The sequence below is a fragment of the Ictidomys tridecemlineatus genome, chromosome 5 (genome assembly GCF_052094955.1).
Source record: "Ictidomys tridecemlineatus isolate mIctTri1 chromosome 5, mIctTri1.hap1, whole genome shotgun sequence".
Classification (NCBI taxonomy): Eukaryota; Metazoa; Chordata; class Mammalia; order Rodentia; family Sciuridae; genus Ictidomys; species Ictidomys tridecemlineatus.
The window spans coordinates 169264925-169287109 of NC_135481.1; the positions used below are offsets into that span (position 1 = coordinate 169264925).

The window sequence follows — 22185 nt, forward strand, 5'->3', positions numbered from 1 at the left end:
CTCTTTTTCCTTCCTCATCAAAGTCCCTTACAGTAAAGAGCACCATCAGCTTTCCTTATCCCTACCCTGAGTGTGAGTTTGGCAGGAGTTCAAGCAGGACCACAGGACTCCCATTAGAAAATGATCATCTATTATCCAAAGTACAGGTATGAAGACACGAATTGGTGTGAATATACTGTGTATACAACCAGAGAGATGAAAAATTGTGCTCTTTATGTGTAATAAGAATTGTAATCCATTCTGCTGTCATATATAAATTAAAAAAATTAAAAATTAAAAAAAACACACCTCCTTCATCACCTTCCCAAGCAGCAACTGAATAGATAGTCCATTTCTTCAAGCTGGTTTCCTATATGCAAATCAGGACATTGAACTTCTTACACACTCCAGTAATTATTCTATACTAGGACCTACAGCATGGATTGAACAATTTTTATTTTTTCTTTTTCATTTTTCTTTTTCTTTTTTTGAGAATAAGGGTTTTTGGTTTAACATAAATCCAAACTTACAGACAAGAATACCACAAAAAACTTTCATGTACCCTTTATCCAGATATACCAGTTATTTATCTTTTGCTCCATTTGCCTTATGATTTCCTGTCTTTCTAAACACACACACACACACACACACAAACACACACACACACACACGTTTTTATGTCTTAAAACTTTTGAGAATACATTGCATACATTACATTACATGAATAATTTAGTACTGATTTGCTAAAATCAAGAACTTTGTGCCAATGTACCACTCATACAAAGATCAAAGCACAATACAATGATAAAAACCAGGAAACTTAAGATGTAATTAATTTGTAATCCATATTCTAATTTCTTCAATTGTCTCAATTTTTCAAATAGCATCTTTGAAGTTTTAGATGTCTCAATTACACATGACCTTTGTTTCCCATCAGTTTTCTTCCAAATAAATTCTCTTCAGGTCTCTTTAATTATGGGGAGGCAGCCAGCATCTTGTTAGGGGTTTCTTCTTCCTGCCAAAGAGGGTGTAAACCACCTAAGAAATTAAAGTCCAGAATAATTAGTGAAGAACAAAAGACAAAGTTGGAAAGATAGTTTCAAAAAGTTGGAGCCCCTGATAGGTCCAGTCCACACAGGAGCTGGACTAGACAATTAGAAAATGTCTCCCATCATTTATTTTAGGGGATACATCAAAGTCAGGGATAAGATTTTAGGGGTGGTGTCTTACTTCATTGTGTCTTGCAGTCAGCATATGACTGGCGTCTTGGTAGGTCGCACCCATCTCAGAGGGATAGTGTGGCTAGGTGGTTATAGCAGGTGGCCCAATCTCCAGTGCTGTGTGGGACAGAGCAGAATAGGGTTCACAGTGTGTCTGGGCAGTCAAACTGAAGAAATGTCCACTAGAAGTTCCCAGACACCAGATTCTCCCATTCATTAACCTGTGTTGTACTAACATAGTCCACATATAGCCCACAGAGGGCTCTTGACATTTAATGTTGAAGTGTATCTGTTCTTCTTGGAATTCCATGACTTGGATAATTTTGAAGAGTATAAACACTTTTTGTTATAAATGTTTTCTTAATTGATTAGTATCTGATTGCTTAGCATCAGATTTTGTGCATGACATGTGAGGTAATGTTTTGTGCTTCCTGATATCTCCTGTGAAGAGATATGTGATGGAGTTTTTTCTTTTTTGATAGTACTTAAAGAGATGCCTACTAAAATTAGATATTAAGCTGGGCATGGTGGTGCACACCTGTAATCCCAGCATATGGAGAGGCTGATGTAGGAGGATTGCAATTTCAAAGCCAGTCTTAGCAACATAGCAAGGCCCTAAGCAACTTGGCAAGACCCTGTCTCAAAATAAAAAAATTAAAAAATTAAAAAAATTCTGTGGATGTGGCTCAGTAGTTAAGCACCCCTGGGCTCAATCCCTAGTACCACAAAAATAAAATAAAATAAACTTATTAACTTGAAATGATAAGATTTTTCTTAGTTATTTTTCTGCTGTGAAAGATTACACACACACACACACACACACACACACAAATGCACACAGAAATTTGCATACATAATCATGTAACAATGAAGATTCACTCTGAGAAATACTTTGTCAGGTAGTTATTGTCATTGAGAAAACATTGTGGAGTGTATCTATATAACCTAAAAAACATGACCTGCTATGCACATAGGTTATATGGTAAAATCTATTATTAGTAAACTGCAAGCCTGTATACCATGCTATTGTGTTGACTATAGGCAATTGTAGCACAAAGGTAAAAACTTGTGCATCTAAAAATATCTAAACACTAAAAAGGCAGGGAAAAATTACTAGCCAATAGGCATTTTTTAGCTCTGGTATAATTCCTCCCTCCGTAGTATTGAGGATTGAGCTAAGTGTTGATCTGTTACTGAGCTACTTTCCCAGGCTTTTTTACTTTTTATTTTGAGATAGGGTCTTGATAAATTTCCCAAGGCTGGCCTTGAACTTGTAATCCTCAGCCTCCTGAGAAACTGGGATTACAGGCATGCACCACTGAACCCAGATTCTCAGCTTCAATATAATCTTAGGGAACCACTATCATATATGTGGTTTGTTGTTGACCCAAATGTCATGTGGCACATGACTAGATATGAATGTATTTGCATATGCATGTATGCAAAAATATTTAGTGATTTATTGTATTTGCAGTAAGTACTAGTTTGCCAGATACTATGCAGGAGTGTCACTGCATCACTAGTACACATTCTTAACCAGCCATCAAACAGCTCTATCTTATCATCCAAATCAAACAGATCAAACAAAGCAGCCCTGGTGGGGTCTGTTTAGAAATCACTGGTCTTAGATTCAGGAGACATGAACTCAAATTGAAACGTGTGTTTTCTCTTTTAGAACTGACTCTCATCCAAATAAATAAATTCGGGGATTAATTATTGAAGTGGATCCCCCTCTGGTTCTTTCCAGCTCTTAAATTATACCACCTGCAAAAGATAATTGCAAAAGACACTCAACACCATTAGCCATTAAGAAAATGCAAATGAAGGCCACAATGAGATATCACTACTCGTCTATCAGAATAGCTAAAATGAAAAATAGTGATGACACTAAATACTAGTGAGGGTGCAGTAGACTACATTCCGATAGCGTGCTGGTAAAATATACGTGGTACAGTCACTTTAGAAAATAGTTGGGCAGTTTCTCTAAACACTAAACATGCAATTCCAATACAACCTAGCAATTGCACTCTGGGCATTTATTGCAGCAAAATAAAAACTCAGGGTCACACAATTTTGTACGTAACCATTTACAGCAAATCTATTCATATTATCTGAAAAATATGGAAACAGCACAGATGAGTGAACAGTTAAAAAAAAAAAACAATGGTATACCCATATTGTGAATTACTACTTAAACAGTAAAAAAGAATGAAATCTTGATGCACATGATATTTTGTATGAATCTCTGGAGCATGATGCTGGATGAGAAAAAGACAACAAGATCGGTCATGCTATACGATTCCATTTAAATTACATTCTTAATATGACAGAATTATAGAAATGAAAAACAGATTAGTACTTTCCTGGAATCAGAGTAAAGGAAGAGAATTAAATTAAAAGAGGATATGTTATCAAAGGTCAAAAAGAGGAATCCTTCAGTGATGGAATTATTTTGAATCTTGACTGTATCAATGTCAACATTCTGGATACTATTCTTGAGATTTAGAAGAGGTCACTATTGGAAGAAAAAGGGTAAGTAGTACATGGAATTTCTTTGTGTCATTTCTAACAGTTGTCTACGAATCCATAATTACCCCTAATAAAAAGTTTCATTAGGGCTGGGGCTGTAGGTCAGTGGCAGAGTGCTTGCCTTGCATGCGTGAGGCATTGGGTTCAGTCCTCAGTACCACATAAAAAATAAACAAATAAAATAAAGGCATTCTGTCTATCTACAACTACAAAAAAAAAAAAGTTTAATTAGAAAGACTACTGCATATTCTGGTTGTGTTTTGCTTCTTGGCTTCCAGTTTGAGGACTAATGAAAATTTTGGGGAAGCCTGAGAAGAAACAGGCAAGAAATTGAGAAAACGACAGCAAAGGTCTACCCCGGACTTTGAGCTCCCTTTGTGATACCAAATGCAAGGAATGTGGGTCTGCCTGCAGCAGCTGTGTAGACACTTCAGGACTCAGCAGAGAGACCCTCTCAGGTTATGAGGTGCAGGTGGCCACTCCAGGGAGAAAGTATCCCTTCGAGATAATGCAAAATAGCCCCAAGCTGAATAGGATTTTTACTGCCCTGCCTGCTTGAAAACCTATTTGCAAACTTGTGCTAATGAAGTTAAAGTGGTTTGTTTCTATTGGCAGAAGCTGCAAATCTGGTCCCAGTTATTTTACTTCTGAGAAACCCAAGTGCTATGTGACCAGGACCCTGACACTAGCAAACGCAGACTTCCTAAAGCTAATATTATACCGCTTTCTGTCTATAATGTTGCATCAAGAGATATAATGGCTGAGGGCCGACCAAGAGAGCTTATTCAAAGTCTATGGAGTGAATAATAAGACTATCAAAAGTTAACATTGATTAAAGATTTATAACAAGGTATACTTTCTTGCATTATTTTATGTAATCTACACAGGTATCTGAAGAATTAGGTGTAGTTATTCTTATTAGTAGGAGAGGAGGAAGCTAAACTTCATGAAGGTGAAGTGCCAGAATCGAAGCCATTAAATGCCAAGGCCAGGATTGCATTTAAAGCACAGATCTGAGTTCTCAATTCATCCATTGAACAGCAGGCCTTCCAGACAGGTGAAGAGTGGAACGTGTGCCCCCAGCAGACACAAGCTGTGTCAAGAGACACTGACCAGGGTCCATTTTGATACAGAAAATAAGTAGAAGGTGATTTTTTTCCCAGCCATTTAAAAATGTATAATAACTGAAGTTATAATGACATTGAATCCGAATGCCTTCTTTAACAGTTTCCAGAATTTAATAACTGTTTTTTTGTACCATGCTTTAGTTTAAGGGTGTCTCTCTAAATTTCATATGTTGGAACTTTAATTCCTCTATGGTGGTGAGGCCGTTAACAGGTATTTAGATCATGAGGGCTGACCATCATGGGGGAATTATTAATGCCTACTCACAGCATTGAGTGAGTTCTGGGGCAGGATTCTTTTTTTTTTAAAAAAAGAGAGAATTTTTCTTTTACTTTTCAGTTTTTGGTGGACACAACATCTTTATTTTTTTATTTTATGTGGTGCTGAGGATCGAACCCAGCGCCCTGCGCATGCCAGGCTAGCGTGCTACCGCTTGAGCCACATCCCCAGCCCCTGGGACACTTACTTTTTTAAATTCAATTTTCTAAATCTTTAAAAACCTGGTGTTTCTTTAAGTATATTAAAACAGTTTTACTTTGTAAAAATATTCATTATGAAGTTGAAAGGTCGGGTTTTGCAGCATATACACAGCAATTCCTTTCTGCAGAAAAAAAAAATATGTTAACTCATTAACCAGGCAATCCAAAGAACATCTCAAATTATTGCATATCCTGATGAATCTTCTCATCCTCAACCAAAATGTTGCTCCTGTTAGAAAAAGTTTTCAAATTCAACCATGTGACCAAGCAAACTATGTCAGTAACTACCGCAAAGCTTTTCGTTTACCCAAGGGGGAAAATATTGGAACATTGTAAAACATCTGCAAGCGTGAAATAAGAAAGCATCAGATCAAAGAGAGGAAGCTAGTTACAAGGTCAGTTGAGCAATTAATAGACAAGGACAAAACATGTCAGACAAGTCCAGAGTTTCATTTTGCTTTCCAGCGTGGGAATTGTTCAATCCACATTTGGAAATTACGACAAAGGACATAGAAGAGGTGCCACTTTTGAATAATATAGTTAGTAAATAGTGTCCTTTATTTAGATAAATACAGATAATTGATTATGAACATTTTCCTGAAGGATCACTTTTTGGAAATGAGTAACCATGATCATTAATGGCACTCATGAGAGTCTAACAAGAACTCTTGGAGGAACATAGTTCCGCAAAATAATGATTAGTGTAATAACAACAATTTAACTAAAATATTTTTAAAACAACAATGGTGTTCAGAAAGTTACTTAAAATAGTAAATGAATAATTTCAAGCATATTTAAAATATTATAGAACAGCTGGGAAGGTCACACCTGTAACAACAAAAGTGTAAAGGTTGACAACAAGAGTTTGTTTTGAAAACTCCACATTTCCAATAACTTATTGTTTTGTTAGAGAAACCTACAGTTTTGAGGATTAAGATCCCATGCAAATAACAAGTTATCAAACTCATTTCCCCACCAATTTCCTGATCCAGATACAAGTGACAGTCCAGCTTTCTAACCCCAGGCAATAAGAGTGTACAACTAACTTCCCACTAAGTAACAAAGGAATCAACATGTATTTGTTGATATTGATTGAGCACTAACTATGGGAATGTTCTTAGTCAAGCATCAGAAATAGAGTAATGAATAAACATAGAGGTCCTGCCCTTGTAGGGGTTACCTTTATAACAGCAGAGACAATGTTGAAGCCAATTAATTGTAATTGTGATAATACTCAAGGAAGTACCAGGTGATATGAAAATATATAATGGGGTCCTCATATGATCTGTGGGATCAAGAAAGTTAAGAAAGCAACATTTGAGTTAGGGTCTGCATAAAATCTCAGGAGATCAACCCAGTGTTGAGCAGGACAGGATGACTGAGGGTGAGGCTGGGAATCATTTCAGTCAGTCTTAATTATAGAGATGTTATAATGAATCCATAACTGAGGGAATATGGCACAGCTATCAAATTCTGTTCATATAAGTCTAAGTACTTGTTGAAACTTCTAAAAGAAGGTCCGGGAAGAATTCCTGGAATCTTTCATCATCAGTGGGGATCAAGTAAGGTAAATTAATCTGAAAGATATTTTACAAGCTTAATTTGTTATATCTGAAGATAACTTACTTAGACAAGGGAACAAATGGAGAGAGGTAGAGGTGTCAAAAATGTTTCTTGTATTTCTGGTTTTCCCAACTGGACTGGTGCTACTCAGTGACGGGAAGAATCCTGGAGAGAACCAAGATGGTGAAAGGAGTCACATATTCAGTTTTGAGCATGTTACATTTGAGAAAATCTCAAAAACAGGTGTGCATTGGAGGTAGAAACTTGAAAGTGTCTGATGTAGAAAAGTTACTGAAGACATAGACACAAAGAAGGTAAATTAGAAACAGAATATGGAGCTACAAAGAAATGGTCTTAGACTCTTTTCTGAAATTTTCTAGCATTAAAAGACTTAGCAATATGTTTCTAAGTAGAAATGAGAGAAATAAAAGGAAAAGCAAAAGATGGATCTCAGCACCAGAGTTGAGGAAAGATAGACTTAAGTGGAAGTCTAAGCATGTCTCACGATATCAGTGATATTTTTCTTTATAATTATCTACACTTGTGCTTTGAATAATGGATGTGACTTTAAGTCAGAAAGCTTTTTTATTTATCTTTCCTTCCTAGGAACTATGATTGAGACGAAATCTTTGAGTGAAAAAGTAGGCTTAGTTCATTGTCCAAGATGGTAGCCACTGGATATCTATGACTATTTAAATTAATTAAACTACAATAAAATTCAGCTATTCAGTTGAACTAAACATTTTTAATGCTCAGTAGGCACAGGCACCCAGTGTCTACCATCTTGGACAGTACAGACACAGAAACATATCCAACCTATAGAATAGTTCTATTGGACAGGATCTTCTGAGAGGATCCTCTGTCAATGAGAAGCCAGATTTAAGTGAACTTAAAATAAAGCAACATCCCAAATTTCCCAACACTTCATATTTGCCAGATGTGGAAGTCTAGAGGGAGAAAGGAAAGTGACAAGGATTCTAAAGAAGCTGGAGTGTGGCATTTGCTTCCATTACAGACAACAGAGACAAGGCATGCATGTGCTTCGGAACCGGCTCAAAGGGGGAAAAGCATTAATTCCACTGAGGAACTTTTAACTAGGGACCAAAGAATGCAAAGTCTTTAAGTCATGCCATGAAGAGATGAGGATTGCTGACACCCGTGAGAGGTGCCCTTTTGATATGCTTGCTTAAGATCAGCTAAGCTTTATAATTCTGTATACTTAAGGAATTCATCTCATATTACCTATTGAAGGTAACATTTTAATTTTGACCTTTATATTATAAAATCCATAAACAGCATTTAATAACAGTTGTTAAAGAAATTTATCTTATCCAAAAAAAAAAATCCATGGAAGATCTGTTTGAATGAGGTTTTTAAATTTAAATTCTAGGCATTTTTTGCAAATCAAAACTACACTGAGATTCCATCTCACTCTAGTCAGAATGGCAATTATCAAGAATGCAAGCAACAATAAATGTTGGCAAGGATGTGAGGGAAAAGGTACACTCATGCATTGCTGGTGGAACTGCAAATTGGTGCAACCACTATGGAAAGAAAGCAGTATGGAGATTCCTCAGAAAACTTGGAATGGAACCGCCATTTGACCATGTTATCCCACTTCTTGGTTTATACCCAAAGGATTTAAAATCAGCATACTACAGTGACACAACCACATCAATGTTCATAGCAGCTCAATTCACAATTGCTAAACTTTGGAATCAAACTAGGTGTCCTTCAACAGATGAATGGATAAATAAGTTGTGATATGTATACACAATGGAATATTGCTCAGCCTTGAAGAAGAATGAAATTACAGCATTGGCTGGTAAATTGGTGGAACTAGAGAATATTATGTAAGTGAAATAAGACAATCCCAAAGAATCAAAGGCTAAATGTTCTCTCTGATATGTGGATGCTAATTAACAATAAGGGTGGGGTCTAGGGAAGAAAAGGGGTACTCTAGACAGGGGGCAGTGAAGGGACAGGAGGGGTTATGGGGATAGAAAGGATAGTAGAATGAATCAGACATTATTACCCTATGTGCATCTATGATTACACGACTAGTGTAACTCTATATCATGTAAAACCAGAGAATGAGAAGTTATACTCCATTTATGTACGCTACATCAAAATGCTTTCTACTATCATGTAAAACTAGAACAAAAATAAAAATTAAAACTTAAAAAAATAAATTCTAGGCATCTTTTTCCACACACTACAACACAATAGGCCATATACTCTCATATAAAGGACAAAAAATATACATATATGTATACAACAAAAACAAAAAACTGAATGGCCAGAAGGATAGCTTCAAATATTGCAACTATAGTGTTTTGGAAAACAAATAATTATGAAATTTGGTATCACTGCTCATTAAAGCCATTAAATATGTCCATTTTATCAAAGCCATTTAATAATAAAGCCCCTATTTTTCATCTGAATCATATGTGCAATGATTTCATCATTTCTCTGAAAGAGATCGTAAAGACAACATTCTAACACCAAATGGGCCGTGCTCTTTGTATTTATTAGCTTATTTAAACATCATGATAATCTTATAAAGTGTATAAAATATAATTATCCCCATTTTCAGAAGAAAATAGAAAAAATATCTCACTAGTTATTTCATTGTGTGATTAAAACTAGAGATGACATAGAAAATCAATGGAGGAAAAGTTCCAGGTGAGCCAGAGTAGTTGAGAAATAAAATTTTTAAGTGTATTTTAAAAGAGAAACTTGCCACTTACCAAAAGAAGAATCTTAGGCCTGTTATTTAGCCTGACAACCTTGTTTTCCTCAATTGCTAAGGATGGTGATTGTCAGAATTAAATGTGGCATGGTCTGAAAAGTGCCAAGAGCCATGCCTAGCCCCTGTAGATGTCTTAGGTCAGGTTTCTAGGGAAATTGAGAAATTACTAGAGTGTTATCAGGATGAGCACATGTTGAGGAGTAAAGGACTTAGACCAAGTGAGGCATGAATCGTAACAAAAGCCAAAGCCAACCCCAAGGGCAGCTCTGAAGCTGTCTTGCTTTGAGGCAAGGAGCTGTTGTCCTTCATACTCAGATATCTACCAGTCGTGGATGTGGGCAGTCCCCAGAAAGGTGAAACAACCCTGGACATAGAACTCTCTAGACCTGAGGAAGAGAGGTACAAAGTTGAGAGGCATCAGCAGCCAGCAGCTCATTCCCAGAAACTAGGGGACTGAGTGCCTCAGATTTGCAGAGGGGACTCTATGTGGCACAGTACAGTATCCGCTAGACTGCAAATTTGTTAATAACTGCTGGTGGCCATAAGTAGAATATAGTCAAGCTGGGCCCAGATCTTGGACTTCTTCCATGGGGCTTCTTCAGGTAGGGAAGAACGACAGGAGAGGGAAGACGAGAGGACAGTGTTAAAGGTGGAAGAAGTCCAAGCTCTGGTGCCAAGCTTGACTATATTCTGTGTATGATTTTTCTAAAGGTTTGTCTTCATAAGAACATCCACAGAGTGCACCTATGTTCCGTAGGAGGGGAGAGAAGCCCCTTGTCATTCATCAGGCTGTGACTATTGAGGGGGATGCTAACCTGCCTGGACAGCCTGGCCCTGGGAGTTAATCAGTACCTCATGGTGCCATCAAGGCAGCGGCCTGCCCCAGTGGTGGGGGCTGGGAAAACCGGACATGATACATGCTAGAAGCTTGAATGGAAGAGCTTACCATATGAATTGCTCACAGGGTCCTTAAAGCCTCACTGCTCATGGAGGACCACAGAAGTCAGAGACCCAGAACCCTCCCTGGGGCTTTGCATCTAAGCACTAACTATTCTTGAGAGCATGCAAGGTGGGATTGAGCCCTCAAGGAATTTTTTTCATAATGTCTGGCATCCTGGAGTTCTGTGGACAATCTTTCCGTTCAGGATGGAAGCAGATCCGTGGGAAGCAGCACCTGCCCAGAGAAGGGAAATGCTGGAGGAAGTCCCTAGCAGAGCACACAGGTTGACAGCTGGTTTATTATATGCACATGCTCTGTTCTCTTTCCAAACAAACAGCAGGGCTGGGAAGGACAAGTCACTTCAAGGATTTTAAAAGAACAGTGAATGGAAATAAAGAATGGTGAGTTCACCTAAAACTCCTAACACACTCCATGATTTAAGCACATGATTTTGCCTTTGGGCATTTTGCTTTTATTTTTCCCCATCCAGGAACACTTTCCCCCTTCTTTTCATGAAAGTTCTGTTCATCTTCTAAGGCCTGGTGAAGAGCTTCACTTTTCCAACTCCCTTTGCCTACATCTGCCTTTCTCTTCTGAAAAAAATCTCTTATTAGTGGCCAGAGTCATCGTTACAAACACAGCTGCTGTTTATTAAGTGCTAATCATGGGCCTACACTGTGCTAAGTGCTTTGCATGGATTATCTCATTTAATCCTCATGTCTACTGACTTGAGGCCATCATTTTATTAACCCTCTGCTATGATTTGGATGTGGTTTGTCTCCCAAGGGTTCATGGGCTGGAAGCTTGATCCACATTGTGGCAATGTTAACAGGTAATGGGACCTTTAAGAGGTGGGGCCTAAAGTGGTAGAGAACATAGGACTCAGAAGGAATTAACATAGTTCTTATGGGACCCTTGGTTAGTTAGTTCTCTTGAGAGTTGCCTTATAAAAGGACAAGCACGACTACTCTTCAACCCCTTTGGCTGCCTGTCACATGATGTGCTGTCTTTCATATAACTCCCACCTTTGTGATGCCATCTGTCATGAGGAGCTCACCAGAGCACAGTTCATGCCACTATCATGTCTCAGAAACTCCAGAACTATGATCAAAATAAACTTCTCTTCCTTATAAAATTGTCCAGTCTCAAGTACTTCATTTTATAAAAGAAGAGAAAAAGACAATCCCATATTACATGTAAGGAATCAATTATTGGCCCTAGTTCTATTTCTTCTATGTATCCACACGTTGGCCATACAATCTCCTCCTATTAGAGTGTGCTTCCTGCAGCTGTCTGTTGTCTGTAGCCTCAGTCATGTGACTTGCTTTGACCAAGAGAATGTTCACAGCCTTATGTCAGCAGAATTTGAAAAGGATTTGCACCAAGAGTCTTTCTCTTATGCTTCCACCATTGCCATGAAAAGTATGCTCTAGCCAGACCACTAATCTAAAAGGAGTATTGAAATGGTAACTGTCTAGCTGACAGTCAGTGGTCAGGCCAATTAGATCTGAAACTGGAAGCATAATCACTCAGCCTAAACTGACTGACTCTTGCACAATCACATGAGCAAGAATAAATCAATTCTTTGAAGTGACAGAGTTTTGGAGTGGTTTGTTACTCACAACTGACTGATACCAAAAGTGAGAGGTTAAGTTATTGGTCAAGAGTTCTCACATGCAGTACAGCACAGATTGGTCTCAACTCACCGCCCACCTTTTTGACAACTATGACTTCCATCATCAGCCTCTCCTCTTCTTCCTCCTCTTTCTTCCTCTTCCATATCCAGTTGCATTTTCTGAATGCATAGTATTTTACAAGCATCCTGAGAAGGGACATTCATGTACCATCTTATTTATTCCATCAGCAATCCTCTGATGCAAGTACTGTTACTGAGCACATCAGTAAATGGTTACTCATGATCACACAGCTTTTAATGCCTGAGCCTCGATTCATTTTAGATTTGCCTTATCTCAGAGTTTCCCAAATTGCCATTACCTATTTCTACATTGCTATATTTTGAGAGAAACCATAACCATTATTAGAGAGAAATGTTAATGATTGGTTATTATAACAACTTCTTCATTCCCAAAATTTTCCAGGAGGTCACCTCAAAACCCATGATGATCACTTCTGAAAGCTTTTTCTTGTTTTTGAACAGTTTTAGGAAGATTAAATTCAATTTGTAGGTATCTTGGATTTCATTATTTTAGAAATAAGAAATCTGGAGATTAGAGAAATAAGTTTATGCCCAGAAATCAGGAGTATATTCAAAGCCATAATCCTGAATGATAAACAACTTCATCTTTCTTAAAGAAAGAGGGGGAAAAAGCCCACTATATAGAGCAGAAATGACAATTTGGTGTCTAACTTCTCCCTAGACAGACTTTAACCAGAATTCCAATTTTCAGCCTTACTCTTTCTCTCATATCCAGGGGTACCTGAGGTCAGGGCTAGCTTCATGGGTGTGTTACCTGTATAGTCATATTATATCTTACATTTATAAAGACCCCGTGTTTGGCTTAATGCTGTGCTCACTATCTTTAAATGCTTACTAATTTCAAACCAGAGGACTGCTATTGCATTTTGTACTGAATACCATAAACTAAGTAGGCAGTACTGTGGATGCATCTTGAGCCACCAATTGCATAGATTTGAGGGGGTGGAGGGTGTCTTTAATAACATTGAGTTGGGACTCAGCTCTGCTGGCTAACATCTATAAAGGGCCTCAAATCTAAGGAGAAGGATGAGAAGCCCAATACTGAGGAATGTGAAGCATGGTCATGAGTCAAACAGATGCAGTGGTACCATTCATGCAAATCCAGCCTCACTAAGGTGAGGCTAAAAGCAGAATTGGTGGAAAATCTAAGAAGCAAAGTGCCTGCTTAGAGAACACATTTCCCCTCTTTTGCATGATACCATGCCTTTAAAGAATGGAAGGAGTTAGATGTCAAAATGTTGACAGTGGGTGTTAGCCAGTTGCTGAAAGTGATCCTTCTTCATTTGGATAGTCCCCTCTCTCATGCTGCTGTGATGCTCCACACCAGTCCTTCTTCTCATGAAGACACTCAAATCCTTAAAACATCTGACCTACACAAGAAGTCACTTTGAGTAAATGACCCTATCTTGACCCTGAGGATAACACAGATTAATACTGCAGCTATTTTAATAAAAACAAATCATAATTATAAAATAGCTCCTTCTACTTTTTCTACCTTCATAAATAGTAGTGTTAGCACACAGCCTTATAATTTGGAAAAAAAACCAGGGCAGGTAAGACCCATATATAATGCCAATCTTAAGATCACAGTGGTATGAGCAAGCTAAATTCTTATATTTAAACTACTAAGAAAACAGAGAGAAAATCTATAAGAATACATGGTGGTTGTGAAAAAAAAAGTGACTTTTTTACCTCATGAGATAGAAAAGTCTAAAACCTCTATAAAGGCAAACTAATAGGAAGCTATAAATGAATTGTGTTGCCACATAGAGTCATCTGAAAAAAGTTTTATTAAAAATGCCTCCAAAGTATATTACATTTTATATTATACCAGGTGGAGCTAAGATGAGGGAGGGAGTTTATAGAGGAACTGTTGAACACGATTTTATTAGAATGGTTGTTCCCTTGATTATAATAAGGAGAGAAATAGAACTTATTGGTTTGGTTATTTGAAACACGCACATGCACGCTTTCTCACACAACTCCGCCTCTGAGCAGGGTGAAAGTTCCTTTCTTCAGCTGGGAGGGAGCTTGAAAAGGTTTTATTACTATTGCAGGGAACCCTGTTGAAGGATCATCTTTTATGAAATGCTCTCATTGTGAAGAAGCATTCTCATGTTCTGCTGAGATGGTGGCAAATTCTGCTTAAACCTAGGAAACTGTTCCTAACACAGAGAAAGACCAACCTGCAGCCCTCAAGCTATCTAAAATCAGACAGAGGTAGATAAGACATTTTCAAATGTCAGGGTTATTTGCCAAGTACAACATGGGAAGAGGGAGAAGAAAAAAAGGCATATTCTTTTATGTTTTATTCCTTAAGGGGGACATCTAAAACATGTATCGATTTAAGGCTCGGAAATTAAAGTTATGATATCAATAACATAGTTAACCACATGTGAGAAAGAAAGAGGATTGTGTCTTGGAATACAGGAGTCTTCCTGTGTAAATCCCATTAGGACCAATAGGGAGTTATTCATGCATCCAAATCCCTCCCGTCTTCCCCTCCCCACCCCCAGACATAGACACCCTTGTTCTGAATGATCCGTGTGTTTATCTATTTCACATAAATCAGGAATTTAATAAAAAAAAATCCACCAACATGGCCATTTGAAACATGAATCATGAGTGCTGTACGTATAAATCACATAGTCCTTAAAAGCATTTATGATATAGCCCCTTTCATGCAAACTCCCGGAATGGTTTCGGAGAGCTAAATCAGAGAGAAAAAGGAAAATGTAGTAAATGAAATAGAAAACCAATGGTTAGCCACACTAATGAGCAGAATGTCTAAGATGTCACTCACCTCTGAATGGATTCCTTGGAAATGTTAACTGAGACAGAATTTTCAAGGGTCTATCAAACTCAGTAGGGCAACTGAATGTTTGCAATCAAACCTATATTTGAGAAATTTTTGTGAAAAAAAAAAATCCTCTAACAAGAAAGACAGCAGAATGGGTTCAAAAAATAAATTAAAATAAAAAGAGTCAGTAAAGGAGGACTAAATATATTTACCTGATAGTACTGATGTGTTGTACAGAATGCTTATTATTTATGATCCAGCTAATTTCATATCTTCCTTTCTAAAATTATGTTCTTTTCTCTGAGAAATTATTTTTTTTAAGTATTTCACTCCCTTTTCCGGAAAGAAAGTTGATTATATTCTGAAAATAACATTTTAGTTGCTTTCTCTAAATTTGAAATATGTTTCTTAACCTTTTATCCTCCTACATTGATAATTATTTGTGTATTTTGCTGGATTATTAGGAAAATTTCTTATCTTATTGGATGAGAATAAAGTAGTTCCCATCTTTGATTCCTCTCCAAAAAAAAAAAAAATGGGTGTGTTTATTTACTTTTCATTTCCTCTCTCTCTACCTGATTCATTTATTGCCTCAAGCGTTTACCCATTTTTAACTGATTTTGTGTTCTATGCTTTTCTATTTATTTTGTATCTTCCTCATTTGACTAAGAGTTTCCTGAGCAAAGAGATTTTTTCCTATCTTACATTACAGTACCTAAGAAAATTTCCTGCATTGTAGAAGCAAAATATATATATATATATTTATTGAATAACTAATGGATCAAGTAGGAAGAATCAATAGTTAAGCAGCAGATCCCACTGCTCAAGGTCCATCTGTCTGAATGCATCTAATTTAGGAATGGAAGATGTTCTTCATAATGGATACTGTGTGCAGCCTTCAGCCTCAGCTTCTTCAGGGATGAATTCCATAGGCCCTTCCCTGCCCGGTGACCCAGTGATGGATCTGGGGAAGTAACCAACGGAGAATAGCAGGGAAGGACCATTTTACTTTCAGAGTGCCCCCATGGACTTGGCCAAAATTGCTGAGGGACCTGTATCACAGTTCAACTCCCCATGTGCCCACACATGCTATGTAATAAACATCCGTGCATGCTAAACCAAAGAATCCAAGCTGAAAAAATAATTTAAAAAATATTAAAGAGGCAAAAATCAGGGACAAAAATGACCCACGTTACTTCTTTCAGTCATTAAGTCACACCTTCTCACCTTCTGTCTCTCCTACCACCAGCCAGTTATGAGGACAAAGCAATCATGAGAAGAGATACAATAGAGAATAGATATTTCAGAAAGCAGATGGCAGATCCGAATTAAGAATATGCAGGGCGTGTTCTGAGGCTTCAGGCTGCCAGGTTCAAGGTTAGAGAAATTGGCCTTTGGAGTGAATTACCCGTCTCCCTCATTCTGCCTGGTCCGTAGAACTTGATAGAAGACCTCTTCTTGGAAACAAGCACGTATGTCTGGCCTCATCAGAGAAACAGGGGCCTCATATGAGGGTCCTTTCAAATGCTACACCTGCCCTCATATGTCCTCGGGCTCTCCTTCCAGTTCCTGGGGCCTCAGTTTACCCACCTGTACATATTTCCTACATTACTTCAAAGAGAAGCTGGGAGACTTAATTAGTGTTTGTCAATTACATTTTATATGAAAGGAATCATGTGCAGTAAGTTCAAAGTAGTCTTGGCCCTGTTGTTTCTTTCATGTGTGCTTAGAAGATTTTTCAACCTTGATAAGAACTTTGAAAAAAAAAAAAAAACGCCACTTGTTCACGTGTCTCGATCAGGATCCTCACCTTAGGAGGCTGTCAGCATTTTCTTTTTCTTTGGATGTCACAGGAACATGGATTAAATGAATCAAGCAGCTGTTTCCGTGAATCACACCACCATTTGCTAGGTGGTCAAGGTTTCAAGTGTAAGAATCATTCCAATGTCCTCCCACTTTATCATGGCTATGCCTGTCGCACACAAGCACAACGATGGATCACCAATTCCTTCTCCTGCTGCAGTTTTTATTTTTGTCCCCTCTATAGATCTTCTGGCTATGACTTCACACAGGTCCTTGGCACTCCGTCTGCTTTGGAAAAATTCAGGTGATTGCACCCACAACCATGAAGGCACATTTTTTCAAACATATGTTGAGGTTGTTATTGTTTGTATCTATCTCACGCTCACGTCCTAGATGGAATTTCCATTCTTTAATCCAAAATCCAAAATTTCAGGAAGACATTCAATTTTCTTCATAATACAATCCTTGCCTACACCCCCAGTCTCATCACCTACCCCTCTCTCCATGGAACACACACACAGTTTTGCTTTTAGTTCTCTAAAGTTCTTCAAATGTCATCACTATGGCTATCGACATGGTCTATGAGCCCTTCCTCATCAACCAAGTTTTGAGTTACACTTGTTTCATCAACTTATCCTCCCCCTGATCCAATAAACACCCCAACTTTCCTAAGTTATACTCATTTGTACCATATCTAACTGAAAAAAAAAATCATGTTTTATCTAACTTACCACCGGTCTGTGAATTCCTTAAGGAAAAGATGACATCTTTCATCTCTGTATCTCCAGAGTTCCCAGTAAGCTGGAGATGCTAAGTACAAACTTGTTGGATAAGTGTAAATGACTAAACAAGAAAAGGAAAATGCATTCTGGCAATTAAAAAAAATTCATAAGCCAGACATGGAGATGCATTTCTGTAATCCTATCAGCTCAGGAGGCTGAGGCAGGAGGTTCACAAGTTTTAGAGTAGTCTTAGCAACTCAGGAAGACCCTAAGCAACTTAGCAAGACCCTGTCTCAAAATAGAAAACATAAAAAGGGCTGGCTGGGGATGTGGCTTAATGGTTAAATGCCCCTGAGTTCAATCCCTGGTACAAGAAAAATAAATAAATAAATTTCAGAAGCATCCACTTTTCTAACCAAAAATGAACAATCAAGCCAAGCAAGGGGTTTGTTTGTGATTCAGCAATTCCACAGCAGTTGAGACAGAACAGGAGAAGAGGCCTTCTGATTATTTTAATTGAAAGAATATAAGATATAAATTCTTACAAAATGTTCCTACAAAAAGATGGCAGAAAGGCCAATTGGTTAGTCTGATCAATGAGGGAATTAATATCAATCTACAAAATAAAGGGAAAGCAGGGCCCAATCTCCAAGGAAAGAGAAGAGACACAGCCTAGATGATAGTTGTACTATAGGTCTGGGGTCTCCAAACCTGGCTGATGAGGGGAATCACTCAGGAAACAACTTGAAACTGTAGATTTGGGGACTCCATTTGTGATCTAAAGAATCAAAAACTCCAGGGTGGTCATTAAGGAATCTGTATTATAAAAAGTGTTTCCAGATGATTGTATAAATGAGCTGGATTTAGGAAACACTGACTTATGATTCATTCGTTCCTTTGTTCATTCAAAAATGTTCTCGTTCCCTGGTTGTTTACCTGCATAGTTACATGTTGAATGAACAGTGATGATAAGAGAAGGGAAAAAGAAAAAAGGTCCTGCATCTTCTTTTCTTTCCCAGTGCTTCATTTCTTCTAGGTCTGTTACTCAAATAACTGCTGACTTTCTTTCCTTTTTCTTTTTTCTTTTTGTTTTTTTTTTACCCTTCTTCTATTTCTTAAGGCAGAGGTGCTCCCAAACCACCGACCTCCCCTTTCTATTTTCCCGAAGAGTGGCGTGAAGATCAATGCACCTTTTCCAGGTGTCAGAATCTTCCACAGGAAACTGTTTACAAACCTATGAGCAATTATATTCCCCCAGTCTTTTTTTTCCCTTCCTTCCCTCGCCCCAGGCTGACATTGAGGATCTGCATTCAGAGTGCTCTGAGGCAGGAGAAGGATTCTGACTTCTGGCAAAGGAAGCCTTAAATTACGGAGAATAAATAACCACTTAGCAAGCTGGTCCTGAGAGGGTGGTGCCAGCCTTTGCTTTAGTCGTTTAGAAATGAATGGGATCATACAATGTATGGGGAGGTCAACCTAAAGGTAGTGAATCTGAAGGAAAGAGGAAGTGGGCTTTTCAAATCACTGAGAAACTTCATAGAATAGTGTCCACTCAGCAAGACTTACACTTGGTTTCCTTTTCACTTGTGGCCCTTTGCTAGAGTTTACTTCTTCCTAACTTCTGAGTGGTATCCCAGTATGAGGTTTTACATAACTGATCACCTACATTCTTGTTCTTCACTATAAAACCTGCCAAAGAGAATAGAGGGATGCACCAGAAGCAGAACTATGGCATTATGAACTTGTACCCCAGAGACATTCTAGGGAACAACCAGCCCCACCTTCCAAAACATCACGGTCAAGTTTCTGGTTCCCTTTTTAAATGACAGGTGCACAATACAGCTTGCCTGCTTGCGGTTTTTTTTTTTTTTTTTTTTTTTTGGTACAGGGATTGAACTCAAGATTACTCCAAAATAGAGCCACATCCCCAGCCCTTTTTTTTATTTTGAGACAAGATCTCGCTAATTTGCTAAGGATGGCCTAGAATTTGCAATCTTCCTGCCTCAGCCTCTAGAGTCTCTGGGATTATAGGTGTGCACCCCGCCACACTCGGCTATAGCATAGGGTTTTTAAATAGCTAAAAGTAACAATATTTCTATTTGAATAAGAATAATTAAACCTTATTTTAGGATTTTCCCAGGGAAGAAGGTTGGTGTTGAATTGACAGAATCCACTCCATTTCCGGAGAGCTAAGAGGATCACAGATGTTAAATAACTTGCCCTAGTTCACATGGTCTGTTAGAAGTGGTATCCATACAAAAATGCCCAAAAGATGCCCAATTCAGTAGAGGGTGTTCAGCTTCTATGTGAGCCAGCATGTGAGAAAATATCAGTAGCCAAAATTCATTCCTAATCCCTTAGATTTTCAGATTCCTCTGAATATTCTCACTGTTCTGATTTTGTAATAATCCGGACAGGCTAAATTTTCCCTATATCAAGATCATGCATGGGTCTCCATACTTAGTTCTCTCGCTAGGTCTGGTTTTATAAATGCTGGTGATAAACCAGAAGGAAAAAAAAATAGTTTCAAATTCCACTGAAGTTAAACCTTTTCGTGTTAAGAGTTATCTTGGCAACATGTGACTTTTAAGCAAAAAGTGTCTACTGCAGAAAGCAGGCCTAGGCAACCCATGGAAGGGAGTTTTAAAGAGTCCATGGACACCAACTAGCTCACATAAAATATTTTGTAAGAAAAAGAATCATAACTATGTAGATTCAGCTTTCCAGGTATAGTGCTACCTCCCAGATCTCTGTCATCTAAGTTCTAGGAGGAAAACCTGATGGAAGAGAGAAAGATTAAAGAAAATTTTCTGGAGATAGTGTGTTTGAGTTTCCTTTGAGTCCTAGGCGTTTAGGAAAATAATTAGGAAAATTAGGCCATATCAAAACATGTTCAGAATGACTGCTTTAGACAAAAACATACGTTTCTAAATTCAGCCATGTACATCTCAAAAGCACCTTGATAACCCCAATTTTATGGTCACTAATCCCAGTTAACTAACCCTAATGAAATAAGCAGCTAAATGATGAATTTACCTTGATATTCTTAGCACCCAGTTGTTCATTCTTCACCTTCATAAGTTAATAGATTTACCATCAGCCTTAAAAACGAATGAATCCATGGAAGAAGTAGATCTGGTATATATGACGGGCCAGCTCTGTAATTGGGGCTTTCCCGGGAAATAAGATTCAGTTGTGTAACCATGTCTTTAAGTTGTCTAACTCCACTGCCATGCAATGGGATGTGAATGTCTCTATTGATTTGCTTTTAGATTCTCAACTCACAGTTACCTGATCTAGTTTAAGGGTTCTGTGCCTCAGTTTCCTTAATATAAAGTGTGAATAATAATAAGACCCACTTTTTGGATTATACTGAGGATTAAATGTGTTAGTACAAGTGAAAATGCTTAGGCTATCTTGCATAAAGTGAATTTTTAATACTTATAAGATCTTTATGGTCTTCTTAATGTTAAGGAAACTGAAATTCAGAGTTGAGAACTTGTTCAAGACTTCAGTAAGTGACAAATATCTTCGTGGGGGTGGAGATTGGGAAGATCTCTCTTTTTCAATTCCCAGAGTTATTTATTTATACTTAGGTCTATAAAAATGACATCACTAATAATATTATATAAAATATGAAAAAAATTATGCTACTGTAACCTTACTCTAATTTGCAATGTTTCCTTGTGGTCTTCCTCCCTTATACATCATTTTGCAAAGATGTAAACTTAGTACCCAATCTTGTATTTGCCATTTTATTTAGCACTAGATCAAGATCCTTTCTGGATGATAGCCATAGCCATCATTTTTCAAGGCTGCAATTCATTGTGTCTGGTGACCATCACTTGTGGGGTTAGTAAACATTTACCTTGCCCACCCTCCCCGTACTCCTAATTTAAAATGATTTCCTAGAAAAGGAAAATGAGATTTGATTTGAAGGGTGCAAGCTAGTGCCAGAAGCAGCATTGAAGTCTGCCCTGACTCTCAGTTCTTCTAACTTCCCTCTTAGAATATTTTGAAAACACCCCATGTTCACCAAACTAGATCAAGGCAAATGCCACACAAGAAGATCATGTGTGCACCTAAATGCTTGAAAAGTGTCTAGTATACCTACTTTTTCCCCTTGGTGTTTTTTGTTTTGTTTTCTACTTGATATTCTCAAGAGGCAAATACAGACTTAAATAGTGCTTAATGCTAACATATTGTGTTGCAGACAATGTGGAAGGTGGTGTTACCTATTAAGATTCCAGAATAATCCCTCACCTGCTACTTGGTTTGTCTGAGAACATGAGTTGAAGCTTTGAGGAGCTACAGGGGCCACAAATAAATAAATAAATAAATAAATAGCCACTAGTAGATGTCACTTCAAATTTCTCTGAATGTCTTAGGCCTGCAAATAAACCACATTTTAGTAAAGTTTTAGAGTAGGCTTTGGAAGGCATCTGTGAGAAAGAGGGGAAAATACATGAGTCAGGGAAGTTGGATTTTACCAAAAAAAAAAAGTAGTTCTTTGTCTCTATTTGTCACCTGACTCCGTGGTTATCCATTTTTTTCTC

At 37.8% G+C, this 22185-nt stretch overlaps 1 long non-coding RNA gene and 1 other non-coding gene across 4 annotated transcripts in view; one reads left to right on the forward strand and one right to left on the reverse strand.

Annotated features, from left to right (window-relative positions):
* Positions 1-411: 411 nt before the first annotated feature.
* The window catches only part of LOC120886901 (uncharacterized), a 44848-nt gene continuing 23074 nt past the window's right edge, over positions 412-22185 (reverse strand). Inside the window, exons 4-6 of one of the 3 annotated variants that reach the window (XR_013439558.1) lie at positions 6959-7060; positions 1210-1316; positions 412-994 (exon numbers count right to left, since the gene is read on the reverse strand). This is a non-coding gene — a long non-coding RNA (uncharacterized LOC120886901). Of the gene's footprint in view, positions 1018-1209; positions 1317-6958; positions 7061-22185 lie in introns of all 3 variants that reach the window. The other 2 variants (XR_013439557.1, XR_013439559.1) reach the window with 2 other exon arrangements.
* On the forward strand, positions 20003-20134 carry LOC120887022 (small nucleolar RNA SNORA72). Its single transcript, XR_005730192.1, has one exon. It is a non-coding gene; the product is annotated as a small nucleolar RNA SNORA72 (small nucleolar RNA).